Here is a 14234-nt window from a genome sequence, read left to right as displayed (position 1 = left end):
CGATTGATGTACTGGTTTTGCTGATTAATCGACACTGATAGTTGATTGCTCGGACAATCAGTTATTGGCAAAAATCCATGCCGATAGTTTTCCGGGTTGCGTCCGTTGCTGGAGCGGCTGAGAAGGGTCTGTTTTCATTATACAGTGCGAGAGTGGCCTCTAGTGATTGAAATCACTGACAGCATGTGCTATTTGTTTAGACACGTGATGCTGCACGCTGAACAGAGCGAGAAACTTCAGACCTGGATTTAAATGTAGCTGACAGAAAATCGTGCCACGCCACAGAGCGCCATTCACATAGTTTTCCATTAAAATACATTAAATTCTCCCCGAATCGTTGTTAATGTACATAATGAATTGTATATTGAGCATTTTCATCTAAATGTTTGTCTTTGTGGCTCTAATAAAGTCTGTAGGTTTCATTTATAGAGCAATAATACAGATCGCTCTTTCTGTTTGCTCCGTTTTTGTAAACACTGAACTTCAAACTTATCTATGCCTCATTGTTCATTCTTGAAGTAAACTTGTGTCCGTTTGGTGAATAAATAAACTGTTTTAGACCGCTGCTCGAGTTGAATGCGACGCGTCCGTGAGTAGTGCCCTGTGATTTCCATGATGCGGAAAATGCAGACGGAATCCAGTCACAAAAACAGAATTCACAGTTTAACGTGGAATGTCACAGGATTGGTCAAATTTTGAATGAATTAATCAAAAGTAGGTCATTACACTGAAATCAAATCGCGATATGGTCTAGTTTCTGTAACTATTAAGCCTTAAAAGTCGATTTAAATATGAATCCTGGATGTTCTGCGTGACTCAGATGCGAGGTTTCATTTATACTGAAGCACGTGTGATGCTCGCGGTGATTTCAGCTTCTGTCGTCTCTCTAAATGAGGACGTAAACACATGAACAACATCTCCAGAACTGCTCTGAGAGAGCTTTCATGAACTACAAACCACATAAACTAATAAAAACTAGCATCATATCACAAACTGTAAAGGTATTCACGGCAACCCGTCAAAATAAAAGTCCAGTCTATTTTTCAGTAGAATGTACATAGACTACTACTACTACTACTACTACTACTACTACTACTACTAATAAAAAGAAAAAAAAAATTAAGGAATAATCGCACAACATTTCTTCCATGTTTTCATTTTAATAGTAAATCCCCTTTGAACAACAAAAAAAAATTTCATTAATTTACATTAAAAAAAAAAAAAACAAAATATCAAAGAATCATGCAACAATAAAAAAACACGAAAAAAAATTTAAATATACAACAATGAATTTTTGAGGGGAAAAAAATCATAAGGCTTCTTTAAGAAAAAAATGAATAAATTAAGTTGTTTTATGTATTCATATAATTAGACATGCTAAATCACAGAATTTGGTAACAAAAAAATATGGTAAGAAAAAATAAAACATTTCATAGAGCCCTAAACATCATGTCATTTTTGTTAAACTTTTATTAAATTGATGTGAAAATGTATAAGTTATATGGTTTTAATTAATTAGACTTCCTTTTTGATTAATAAACTTTAACTATTAAAATGGAGTGGAGAAAAAAATGAAAACAGAAAAAAAAAACTATCCAGAAAAATTCAAACGAAAATAACAGAATTTGGAAAAAAATAAAACAATTTAGGAAAAAATAAAACGGATTTTATTTATAATTTCAACATTTACTATTACTATTATTATTACTACTAGTATGATTCAGCCCTTTTTTCTTTTTAAATAAAGCACTATTCTAGTTTTTGTTCAGTATGCATTTTTAAAAAATCATTCTTTTAATCGGTTTTTTAATCATAATTTTAATCGGTTAATTAATCTTCAAACCCAACTATCATCAAAACCAAAAACCACTATCAGCAAAACCCCAATATTGGTCGACCTCTAGTTACCACAGTATTCTAAATAAATGATATATATTATATACAGGGTTTCCCACACATTGATTTATTTGTGGCGGGCCGCCACAATATCAAAACTGACCGCCACAAATAGATTTTCCAAAAGGCTTTGACTTCATTGAATAAACATGAGCACTGCACGTTTCAAATCAAAAACCAATGCGGGTGTTTTTTATATCACTGTATTTCAGAAGGAAACCGACTGTATTTAGAAAAAATTCAATTTCATTTTCATTTCATTTTGCATGTAATGCTTGATAAGGCAGCATTTGTGAGCTCAGCACTGCTTCGCAGCCGTTACCGGAGAATCCTGTATCTCTCCCGCTCTTAAAGCGCCTCCTGCTGGCAGAAAATGAATTTGCATATATATGTATAAAAAGAATAAATATATTCACACAAAAAATAAACTCAAAGCACCAACAAAAAAACAATATATATGATTTAAAAAGAATATATATGTTCACACAAAATTGGACCTCAGAGCACCAACATCAACACATTACGGCCTTTATTTTTCAGTGGACAATCATTTCTTCATTGCCTTACTTTCATTACTCTCACTTTCCTTTCTCTGGGTCTCAGCTGGCTGATCTGTTTTTGGCTGCACCCTTTTAACAAAACAGATCAAATAAGAGACCATATGCCTCCTGGGCATTGTGTGTGTGTGTTCTTCTGTTGTCCTCCTCTTGACGGTCTTTCATATTGGAATCCCACTGCCACAGAAATGGCCTCTATTTTATCCCTGTTTAAATCATCTCTCTCTCGTCTCATAATTGATTAGAGTACCGCTAGAGTACATGATCGTTACACTGACTGAATGTATGTGAAGAGGAGAGAGAGAGAGAGAGAGAGAGAGAGAGAGAGAATATTTTTTTTTATTTGTTTCACTCCTACTCACATGCACACAATCATTCCTTTCCTCCAACCACCCACACTCGAGCACACCACCATCACATGCAAACACACAATTTGAAAAATCAGTTTCCACCATAAGGTGAAAGAATTATTTCGAGTTTCACAAAAACACACCATTTAAGTGGATGTTATGCAGACCCTGTTATGTAATTCTGGTTTTAGTTTGTCAGTACTGTGTGATCTGAGTTGATCAATGAAACTGATCGGTTAACACCCATTTCCACAAGTCACAAAACAATACATAAAACCTAGCATAAGAGAATGACTCCAAAACAGTTAAACAACACAGTCTCGTGTTGTGGACAATATGTTTTCCTTTCCAAGTTGCCTATCCCTGCATTAGATCATTAAACTCCAGCTTGTTAGTGTTTTCAGATCATCGGCGGCGGTGCTTCTGCAATGAGGAGTGAGCACGTGTGCATGGTTGCCAGATTCCATAAAATAAGCAAACACAGAGCAGAAAATGTATCCTTGTAACATCGAAGCTCTGATTCGGGGATTTAAACTCTTGTTATCTGGCAACCGCTCTCATTAAAGCTCTCGTGGTAGAGGCATGTAGAGCAGTCCACAGTTACATGTTCCTTTTTTGGACGTTCAGCATGTTCTTTTGGTAAAGTATGCTTCAATTTGAAATATTCAATATTCACAATACACTCAAACATTAAATCATTTTCAAAATTATTCTCATAATAACATACAGCTTGTATATATCTCCCAGCCCTAGTCCTTTTATAAAATACATTTTATACATTTACATTTAACTAAAGAATCCTGCAAGCACTTGAATTTTTCACCCTTGACTCGTACTGCACAAAAAGTGGTTCAATAACATTGAATGTTACAGGGACTGATTATTGCAAATGGCAAAAAAACAATATTGGTTGACCACTAGTAGGGCTGGGTTTTGACACAAATTTCACGATTCAAATCAATTCTCATTCACAAGCTTGCGATTCGATTCAATTACCAGTTTGATTTGATTCGATTCAATATCGATTCTTTTGAATATATAAAGAACAGTACATTCCAAATTTTCTCAAGGAAAAAAAAGTCAGTCGGTACTACATTACTATAATGTTTAACGTTAAAAATTAACTGATTTGTTAAAATTACACTTAATGAACTTAACAATAAAGTTACAGTAACATAATAATATTTCTACTTCAATTCGTATTTTTTATATATAAACATAATGGTGGCTGTCATTAAAACTTGATGGATTTATTCGAACATAAATTAAACACTGAAGAAAAGTAAAATTTATAATGAATATGTTATTTGGTGCATATATGTATTAAAATGCCCCTCTCTACAGTTTATTTTCTAATTGACCAATAGGTTTATGGTCACCAAATATTTTTTCTGAGGTAAATGTGACGTTACGTGACATTGTTTATAAGCCGTTATATTGACGTCTTTGTGCAGAGGAAACACTGATTGAGCAATTACAAGGGACAGGATACGGATTGTAAAGTTGTACTCTTTCTTTTAACTTACCTTCGGATGTTTAGTCATGTCTATTTGTTTTGTGCTGAAACTGGTATTAATGTGGAGGAGATGATTAGTTCACGTGCACCTTGCGCTGTGGCGTCTGTTGAACTGAGGTGCTACAGCGATTTATCAATCCACATTTAACAGTGCCAAAATGGCATTTTTTGTTTAAATACTGCAATACAATAGAGAGTGTTTGAAATTTGAGATTTTATTTCATATTAAAAGTACCAAAGCACAATACATTGGATGGGAAGTGCCCTTTAATATTCAGTCCATTAACTGAAAACAGGCTAGACTAATCAATTCTTGGGATTTGAGAATCGATATAGTTCTGTAAAAATGAGAATCAATTAATATCAAGATATCAATATTTTTTACCCAGCCCTAACCACTAGTAGTGACGATCCTCTCCGACAAATCAGTGATCAGCAGGGTTTACACGTCACAATTTGCTAATGGTATGGTTCACTTAGAACCTCAGCCGAATTGGTACTTGACAAAAGTACCAGGTACCAGGTACTGTACACAGTGGAAAACCCCCCAAAAGCGAGCTGTGCTGTGCAGTGCCACTGCCGTACCATGCTGTGGGAAAGCACCAAATGTGTGTGTGTATGTGCATGTATGTATGTGTGTGTGTGTGTGTGTGTGTGTGTGTGTGTGTGTGTGTGTGTGTGTGTGTGTGTGTGTGTGTGTGTAAAACAGTATATCAGTCTGGCAAGTAAGCTAAAAAATTTACTAGCCAATGGCGATTATATTGCCACGGTGTGCGAAGAATGTTGAAATATATTATATAATTCATACTGTGTCTGTATGATGATAAAGGGACATTCTGAGGCTGTTTGTGCATATGTAGACCCTTGAGACTGTATTACATAAGAAATATACCTCGGAAAATGGAAAAAACAGAATTTTGAAAAAATAAAATGGATTTCATAGGGCCCTATTTATACTTGCCGCATCAGCACAAGCACAAAGGAGCGTGCATCAAAAATATTGAGGAAACGGTGGTTTTCAAGTTAAAGTAAAGTAAAAGACCGGTTCTTAAACCAGAAAAGGTGAACATGTTGGTATTCTTTTGGGGAATAAAAATGCAAGCACTGTCACCGACAGCAAGTTTAGATTTTACTTTTCTTTTTTTTTTGTTTCATTTTGAAAAGCTTGTTATCTTTGCAGTTTACCTCACATTAGGCTATGGAGGCTCTCTTTTATTTTATTTTATTTTATTTGATTCCTCAGTGTTTGCTAAACGTTCTGTAATTTATTAGTCGGTATATAATACACTACAATGCCATGCCTCATCTTCTTAGTTTTTGTTAATAAACGATTATTATTGTTGTGCTTTTAAATAAAGATTAATAATGAATTCATCTTTTGTTTTAGTCTTGAAAAGTGAAAGGTGTGTAGATGTAAGCAAAACAGACAATTTTCTTTTCTTGTAAAATGTGACAACAAGTTCACGACTTCGAATCACAAATAATACTACTGATGAAAAAGAACGGGCTGAATGTTAACCACTTTCATTTCCATATAATTATAAACTATGATAAAAGTTCATCAGCCCGCATTGATTAATCCCATGTTGTAGTGCAAAAAATAAAAAAATATTGTGACCAGATCATGTGTTCGTGCGACCAACCGAGAAAGTTAGTCGCAAAAAGAATGACCAGTAGGAAGAATGAGTCTGGATCCCTGCAGCTGCAACATATTTAAATGCTACTGTGCATGTGGTAACATCAAAATAATAGCTGTCCATGTAATGACTAGCATTCATTGAATAATTTACATTTTGCTTACTGTATGAATTCACAGCTGTATTTATGAGCATGCTAATCATAAGTCAGGCAGCCTGCATTTCAATTATTCTTGCTTACTAAAAACAAACTGTACACAAGAGGCAGTTCCTCTACTTAACACTAAACATTGGCTTGGTCCAGTTAATGCTGAAGGGAAAGATCACTGTTAAAGGTGCACTCAGACATTTTTGTTTACATTTCACTGTCTCTTATAACTACCCGGTCTTTATGCTGACAGTTGTCTGCATGCAGTGGATAATGTTACTGAAAAGGCCAGGACACACCAAGCCAACTTCAAAGAACTAGCACCGATGAAAGCCGACAGTGTTGTCACCTTAAAGGGGACCTATCATGCTAAATTCACTTTAGGTGAATAGGATAGGATAGGTTTGGACATAAATGTGTGTTGGAAGTGTGTGTACACAATCACCCTATAATGATAAAAATCCACCCACTTCGTTTTTTTAAATCCCCTTAGATCATAAGCAGTGTCTCCCAACTACCTGTTTTCTGAGCTGGTGCTAATGTGACGTCACATTAGCCACAGGCCGCGCCCACGAATGTTGACAGACACTGCCGTTATAACATTGAACCGTCCTGAGCGAGTACACAGCGAATTCACAGTCCGCCATTGGTGCACTGACAAGAATGTCTCCCAAGCGCTTTAGGTGTTCTGTAGCTGGATGTATGAATCCACATAGCTCTCTCCTTACTCCCGAAATCTGAGCCTGATACTGGACTGCTTTGTGAATGATGGTCAGCATAAAACAGGTTTTGCACAAAAGTTGCTCCTTGTTGATGGAGCAGTGCCAATGGTTCGTGATCCAGCTACAGAAGTATTTCATTCATTCATTAGTTTCCCAAATTGCCTTTCTGAAAGAGCTTCTCGGCACTTTGTAAGGCTTATGTTGCTAAAGCTACCATTGTCTGTCTGTTTACACTGATGCTGCCTTCACGTGCTACCAGAACGATGCTAAAGATGTGAACAGAAAAGATTAGAAATAAAAAGGTGCGAAAATAATTAATATCTAATTAATATGCATGAGCATAGAGAGAGTTGTGAGTGCACAGGACACAGTTTGAGTGAGAGGAGACACGTTTAAGAGAGCAGCATGTATCTGAGAACGCGTGTCTGGTTTTGTGACAAAGCAGAGGAAATCTGCGTGCGAGCGGAGAGATTTGCGCTCGCGCATTATTTTAATGTGCTTTCACGTTACAATAACGAGCTCTCGCTGCTGCTTCTGCACTGTTGAATTTTTCTCCCTTAAAAACAAATTTATCCATTCTGATATGCTCAATTTTAACTAATAGCAGTTGATGACTATTTGTAATGAATTCTGCCAAAGTCCGCGCTTGTAAATGTTCATTAAACGCGTTAATTATGTGAGTAGGTCTGCTCATGTCTGAAAATAATTTAGCCTATGAAAAACTAAACAAAATTATTTTACATAAAAACATTAGGCTACAGCTTATATTTCTTATGCGTTCAGCACGTGGGCTGCATTCGTGATGGGTTGATTACAGCCGTTACCGGGGAAACCGCTCTCTCTTGCGCTCTACAAGCACCTCCTGCTGGCAGAGAATGAATTTGCATATGCTGCTGTGGGAAACCGCTTCTGTTATGAATACTAAATATTTTAATTTGAATGTCGGATTGAAATGAACGCTGTTATTAGAGTAGTTAATCGTTAGCATAAGTGCAGCTAATGCTAATATAATGAGCATTAGAATTAAGTTTCTTTATTAACTATTTAATGCTCCTTTAACTTTTATTAGGGTAAAAAAACTGGATGACATGATGATATTTACTATTTTTACACACCAGAGGATTTTTAATGAATTGTGAATCTAAAATATATGTGTTCGAGAATGTACAAATTAACATTGTTTGTCATACCAGTCAGACAAGCAGTTCTGTTTTTTTTTTTTTTTTTCCTAAGCTAACTTAATTGTTATTCCTGGCTTTAAAATTCAAAATCCTTTAAAATTAAATATGTACACAGTTTGGATTAAATAAAAGTATAGTCAATTATTTTTTTTAATTACTTGTTTTTTCATGAATGTATTTTACAACAATACAAAGAGCTATGTGTAACATTTTACCAGATTTTAGACATATTCACTTTTATTTGGTAAATAAAATATTTGACTAGATTTTATAAAATTATTGTGTACCCGTGATCTTTTGCTGCTGAATTATCCACTAACCTAGTTTATAATAGTATTTTTGTCAGATTATGAATATTTTTTTTTTCACTTGTTATTTTTCATTCAAATTAAGTTGTCTATATGTAGTAGATTGTGTTTAACACACAAAAGAGTGACAATCAGGTCAACACAGAGAAGTATAGGAATTCTAAATTGAATTAAAAAAAAAAAAGACTGTGCTGGTATCGGAGTGGATCGTATCGGCAGATCGGATCAGATCTGTTCTGAAAAAATGGTATCATTGCATCCCTAATAGGGAGACCACAGCATCATATTTACTGCACTTATATAGGACTTGAACATGCCAGAATTTAGCTCTGCAAAACTGCTAATGGAGTTAAAATTACTTGCCATATAAACCATCTTGACTAGAATATCTCTGACCCAGACATCGAGTTTTGTGGCAGGTGAAGACATTTCCTCCAAGCAAATTGAGGTATTAAAAGACATTTGGGCCGCTGTCCAGCTGATTTTACATTGGATAAAAGCCTTCCCTTCACCCTGCTCTGATAGAAGATATCCAAAACCAATTCAATATAATGATAATAAACATATCATGAAACCTTTCCAGTGGCATGAATTTCAATCTATACAAAAATCAAAACTCAACTCAGTGGAGGGATAGCTGTGAATCTGGAACTGATTCTGGTTTGGGGAGTGTTGGCTGAGTGTCCAACTGACCTGAAGCTTCATAGTCACACTAACCCTAAATCCTGTTACAGATCATATTATCATCATGCCCATCTCTGCTCTCTGTGCCCTAGTGTTGCGGTGGGCAGGGATGTAGGGGTGTTAGTGAAAACAAAAGCACCAGCAGTAGTAATGATGACTTGGCTTACAGAAACACAGGACCCTGTGCGTAGGTACAATAGTGGTCTCACTCACAGCAACATACAGAGAGGAAAGTAAGGGGGATTTAAACCATCAGCACTCTGGGGGGGCCAATGTCACATTCCTCTCATCACTGCCACTACAATGATGCATCCATCCATTTCTTTCTTCTTCCATTCATCAACTAGGGCCCTAAACTGAGACGGAATCGTGAAATACAGTCATAAAAACGGAATTTACAGTTTAACATATAATGTCACGGAATTTGTCAAATTTTGGATGAACTAATCAAAAGTAGGTCATTACACAAATCAAAATGTGATATGGACTAGTATCTGTAATTTCATAAGTCTATTTTAAGAAAAAATGGAATAAATTAAGTTGTTTTTATGCATTTAAATAATTAGACATGCTAAAACACAGAATTGGGTAACAATAAAACATATGACGAAGAAAAAATAAAACATTTTATAGGGCCCTAAACATGTCATTTTTGTTAAACTTTTAATAAATTGATGTGAAAATTTATGTTTCATGATTTAAATTAATTAGACATGCTTTTTGATTAATAAAATGTAATTTAACCATTAAAAAGTAGTCAAGAAAAATTTAAACAGAAAAAAACAGAATCCAGAAAAATTAAAACGGAAAAAAATAAAACAGAATTTGGGAATAAATAAAACGGGTGCCCTGCGACTGCAATTTAATTTCAATTAATCGTGCAGCCCTAGTTACGACACTCAAAACAATAAAACAATCTCCAAGATGATTCAGTGTTCCTGAAAATCATAATCAAGAGTAATTGGCTCCAACAAGAAAAAAAAAATATGCACCAAATTATTTTTTTATGTGCTACAGAATAGAGTTTTATTTATTTATTTATTTTTTTAACACTTAACATTTCAGTCATACTGTCATGTGTTTATGTCTAATCTTTATTGTTTTATCAGCATATTAATCCATCTTGTAGATGTCCTGGGAACTAAGGATCACTTAAATTGGGAACTAAATGTCTTTTCCAAATTGATATATACAGTCTCAAAGAATTGTTTATTACACAGAATCTGTGCCAATATCACGGACCATAATTATTTCAGCATCACAGCATCATATGTTTTGCAAACATCCAGTCTGTTTTTCTTTGATGCGCATCATCTCAGTTTATTACATCAACATAACAAAAGATGTGATCGCAAAACAATCAGAAAAAAAGTTTAAAATCATGTACATTTCTATAGTCGCCAGTGGCAACCTAAAGCAAAAATTTAACTCACAAATTCATATTTTTAGTCGCAAATTTGACTGCAGTCTGGAGCCCTGCTATTATTATAAATCTGTAGATAAAGATCAATGACTTTAAAAGGACTTTATTTCGCTGGATTTTAGTGCTGTTTCTATATCATGTTACTTTGTACCAGCTGTCTGTTAGATCACAACACTGGAGTAGAGAGCACTATGTATTGTTCTTCACGTGCATAGTAACTGAAATTTAAAACTGTTAAAAGACTGTTGCACAGATGTAATATACTACACATCAATAGCTTTTCCCTTTGTCCTTTGAACTTTTCTATGCAGAGGGCTGTGCACTGTGACTCTGTGTTGCTTCAAGCGCATCATTCTGTGCATGGAATGGGCATAAGTGCTTTGTGCCGCTTTGTATTGGAGCCTTTCATGTTATAATACTTTTGCACAATGAAAGATTATTAATAGCCTTTCTTGTTCTGTCCCATCTGTAGTACACTTATTCACTTTTATTTGTTCCCCACTAAATATAAATGTTCTTTTCACTACATGTTTAGATTTTATAAAATTATTGTGCACTCATGACTTTTTCTACAGTACCTTTTGCTGCTGAATTATTGACTAACCTAGTTTATAATAGTATTTTTGCCAAAGATTATGGTTATATATTTTTTCATTTGTTATTTTTCTTTATAATGAAGTTGTTTAAATTTAGTAGATTGTGTTTAACACACAAAAGAGAGATGATCAGGTCAACACACATTTAGGTATAGAAATTCTAAACTGATTAAAAAAAAACTGTGTTGGTATCAGATCAGTATCAGGCAATACTCAGAATTTTTGATATCGGATCAGATTGGTTATGAAAAAAAATGGTATCCGTGCACCCCAGTTCCTAGTGAATAGAAAAATGGATTCTTATGCACCCCTAGTTTCTAGTGAAGAGATCACTCATAAATGGAAGTTCTGTCATCCATTATTCACAGTTATGACGTTCCAAACCTGTATGACTTTCTTTCTTCTGTGGAACACAAAAGAAGATACTCTCACACCATGTCTATCCTGGACGTGAGTGGCGCAAAGCGACATGCCAAAAGACCATAGAACTCATTATAATCAGTGATGCTGTCTGGATGCGGTGCGGCACAAGGCGACACGACACGAAAAATCCCCAACAGTAAACTGATGCCTCATTCTATTTATGATGTACTGACACAAAGTACAAATACAAATACAAATGCTTTGTCACATCCAGTACAGACAGACTTTAGCTGTTGCAGTGCGGCGTGGTGCGACACGACAACTGTCGCATCCAGTATAGACACTGTGTGAGAAAACTCTCAGTGCTTTTGTCCATACAATGGAAGTCAATGTTAACCAAAACTGTTTGGCTACCAACATTATTCAAAATATCTTAAAAACAGTAAGTCGTTTGGAACAACATGAGGGTGAGTAAGCAAAGACATAATTCAAATTTTTTTGTAAGGTTTATATTCATATTCATGTGTGGCATCACAATATGATACTGTATAAGTTTATTTCTTCTGCTGAACAGAAAAAAAAGACATTTTGGCAGAAAAAAAAAGAAATGGTCAAAAAAAAAAAAAAAGAAATCCAAAAATGGTCCCTATTCATTTAAGATTTTTTTTCATTACTATGGATGGGGACCATCAACTGTTTGGTTACCCATTTTCTTCAAAATGTCTTATTTTGTTTTCAACAGAAACTCATGCAGGTTTGGAATAACCTGAGGTTGAGTAAACAATGCCAGAATTTTCATTTTTGGGTAAGCTATCCCTTTCAAGAAATGCTGAAATAGGTCAGTGTGTGAAAGAGAGAGAGAGAGGAAGAAATGCAGGACAATTGAAAACCTATGCATGAACATCATACAAAAACAAATGGGATTAAACCAATAGTTCAACTCACAAACAGGCAAAAACAATTATTCCCTTTTATCAACAGCTAAAGGCCTACTGAGAGCGATTACATAAGGACCAGATCTCAACATTTCTGTTTAGACATCACATACATACAGTACATTTCTATTCGACCAATCATGAAGGAACGATCAGAAAGTTCAACACCATTCAGCTGCACTAGCTGCTGTTGAAATGGAAGAATATTTTGTTCTGTTACCTGAAAAATGACTCAAAGTCTATCCAAAACACTAAAAACACCACAAAATACCCTATCCAAACGAAATGAAAACCTACCCAAAACAACAGGAAACAGACCTTAAACAACAGCACGAGACCCCACCGCAGAACCGGCCGTAATCCCCCTCCATCCTTCGCCGCATGCTGCGTTAATGTCATCAAATCCCGTGTTCTCTCCGTATCACTCCATTTATACCTCATGCAATAGCAGGCACTGCCATGTCCGATTTAATTGAATCATTAAACGCTCTAATCTGCCAAAGACAGCCGTCCAAAACACTGCCATTAAATGCTGTGCAGTACAGTTGAGTGCATTAGGTTTAGTAGCTACCTGTCCTTCCCTTTCACAACAATTTGGCAATATCGTAGTGATGCTTGCAAGTGGGGCCATGCATCCCCCTCCACCGCCTATGACAAATCAAAATAACACAGCAGATGGCATGCAAGAAGCGCGCTATATCACATTGCATTGCATTTAAAACGCCAGATACCCTCCGCTCGCACACATATCGCTCACAGTGTGTTGAACTGTAATGTTTGGGTGGAAAGCTCACATGATAGTCTGGGCAGGAGTGAATGTGCGCGGAGGACGCGCAGACACACGCCGAAACAAAAGGCGAGCAGCATGGCCATTCACACTCAGTCACACACGCGACCCGTGTGAGATAACTGAACGTTACATTACCTCACAATTCTGACAACCGTATAATGTGTAGTGGCCATTATTAATTCGCCGTGACCAAAGCTTGATCTTTAAACGAACAGCCCGTTACAGACACGCACACTTACCGATGGCGTTGCTGTGTTTTCAAATCCAGCGAATCTCAACGTTTCTCTCTTGCGAAGACAAAGCGGAATGGTTTCGTCCAGCTCACATAGGTGTTTCTGTTTTCCTCCCGTTTTAAAAGTCGGATAGCTCTCGATAGTTTTTCCGTTAAATCCGCATCCTTGTGTGTGGGATTTTTTTTTTCTCAGCCCGAGCTGCGCGGGCGGTTATGAAACATAAAGCGAATCCCTCGCGTGACGGTGATCTCAGGTAACGACGCAGATTTCAAACCGTTATTTCAGATCTCGTCGAATATTTGAATTCCTCCGTAATCGTCACACAGCCTTGGTGTCCACGCGACCTCCGGCGTGTCGCTCTTGTCTTTCTTTAGTCCGACTGATAGACGAAAGGATGAATGATCGAAGGGGGGTAGCGGGGGCTCAGTCGCATCCTCGCGCTCACATATAGCGCGAGCGCGCGCCTACACGCGAAGGACAGCAGTGCGAGAGAGGGTTACGTCTGATTGGTATGTTGAACGCATTTCGCGCCCACGGATGCACAATAAACGAGGGAATTAATTTCGCTGTTCTTTTTCTAGTAAAGACAGTGTTCGTAAAGTCTATGGGTGCTTTAAAACAACAGTTGTGCAGGTGAACATCAGAAGACTAAGACTAGACTACTTGCTTGCCTGCATGCGGATGGATAGGCCTGTTTGGCACCATGATGCAAATTAGATCATGAGATAAGCAAACTTGTAAGTACCATGTGTGACAGACTGTAATTTAGGTTGCTTCTGTAGTTAATAAAATACTACAAAAACAAAAAACTATCAAAACAAACTAGGAAACAGTGAATACACACTGGTTCACTGGTGGCAGCGTCTACACAAACAAGGACCCCCATAAAATGGAC

The 14234-nt window shown here is 36.3% G+C and overlaps 1 protein-coding gene across 3 annotated transcripts in view; it reads right to left on the bottom strand.

Annotated features, from left to right (window-relative positions):
- Positions 1 to 13831, bottom strand: part of LOC109088768 (spectrin beta chain, non-erythrocytic 1-like) — a 72394-nt gene extending 58563 nt beyond the window's left edge. For 2 of the 3 annotated variants that reach the window (XM_042756457.1, XM_042756460.1), the window contains exon 1: positions 13346 to 13831. The gene's annotated coding sequence lies outside the window, so the exon portion shown is untranslated. The remainder of the gene's footprint in view (positions 1 to 13345) is intronic. The other variant, XM_042756459.1, reaches the window with a different exon arrangement.
- Between the last annotated feature and the right edge of the window lie 403 nt (positions 13832 to 14234).

Source organism: Cyprinus carpio, chromosome A5 (assembly GCF_018340385.1).
Source record: "Cyprinus carpio isolate SPL01 chromosome A5, ASM1834038v1, whole genome shotgun sequence".
In the NCBI taxonomy this organism is placed as follows: domain Eukaryota; kingdom Metazoa; phylum Chordata; class Actinopteri; order Cypriniformes; family Cyprinidae; genus Cyprinus; species Cyprinus carpio.
Note: the sequence above shows the minus strand (reverse complement) of the source record. Positions and strands in the feature narration are given on the sequence as shown.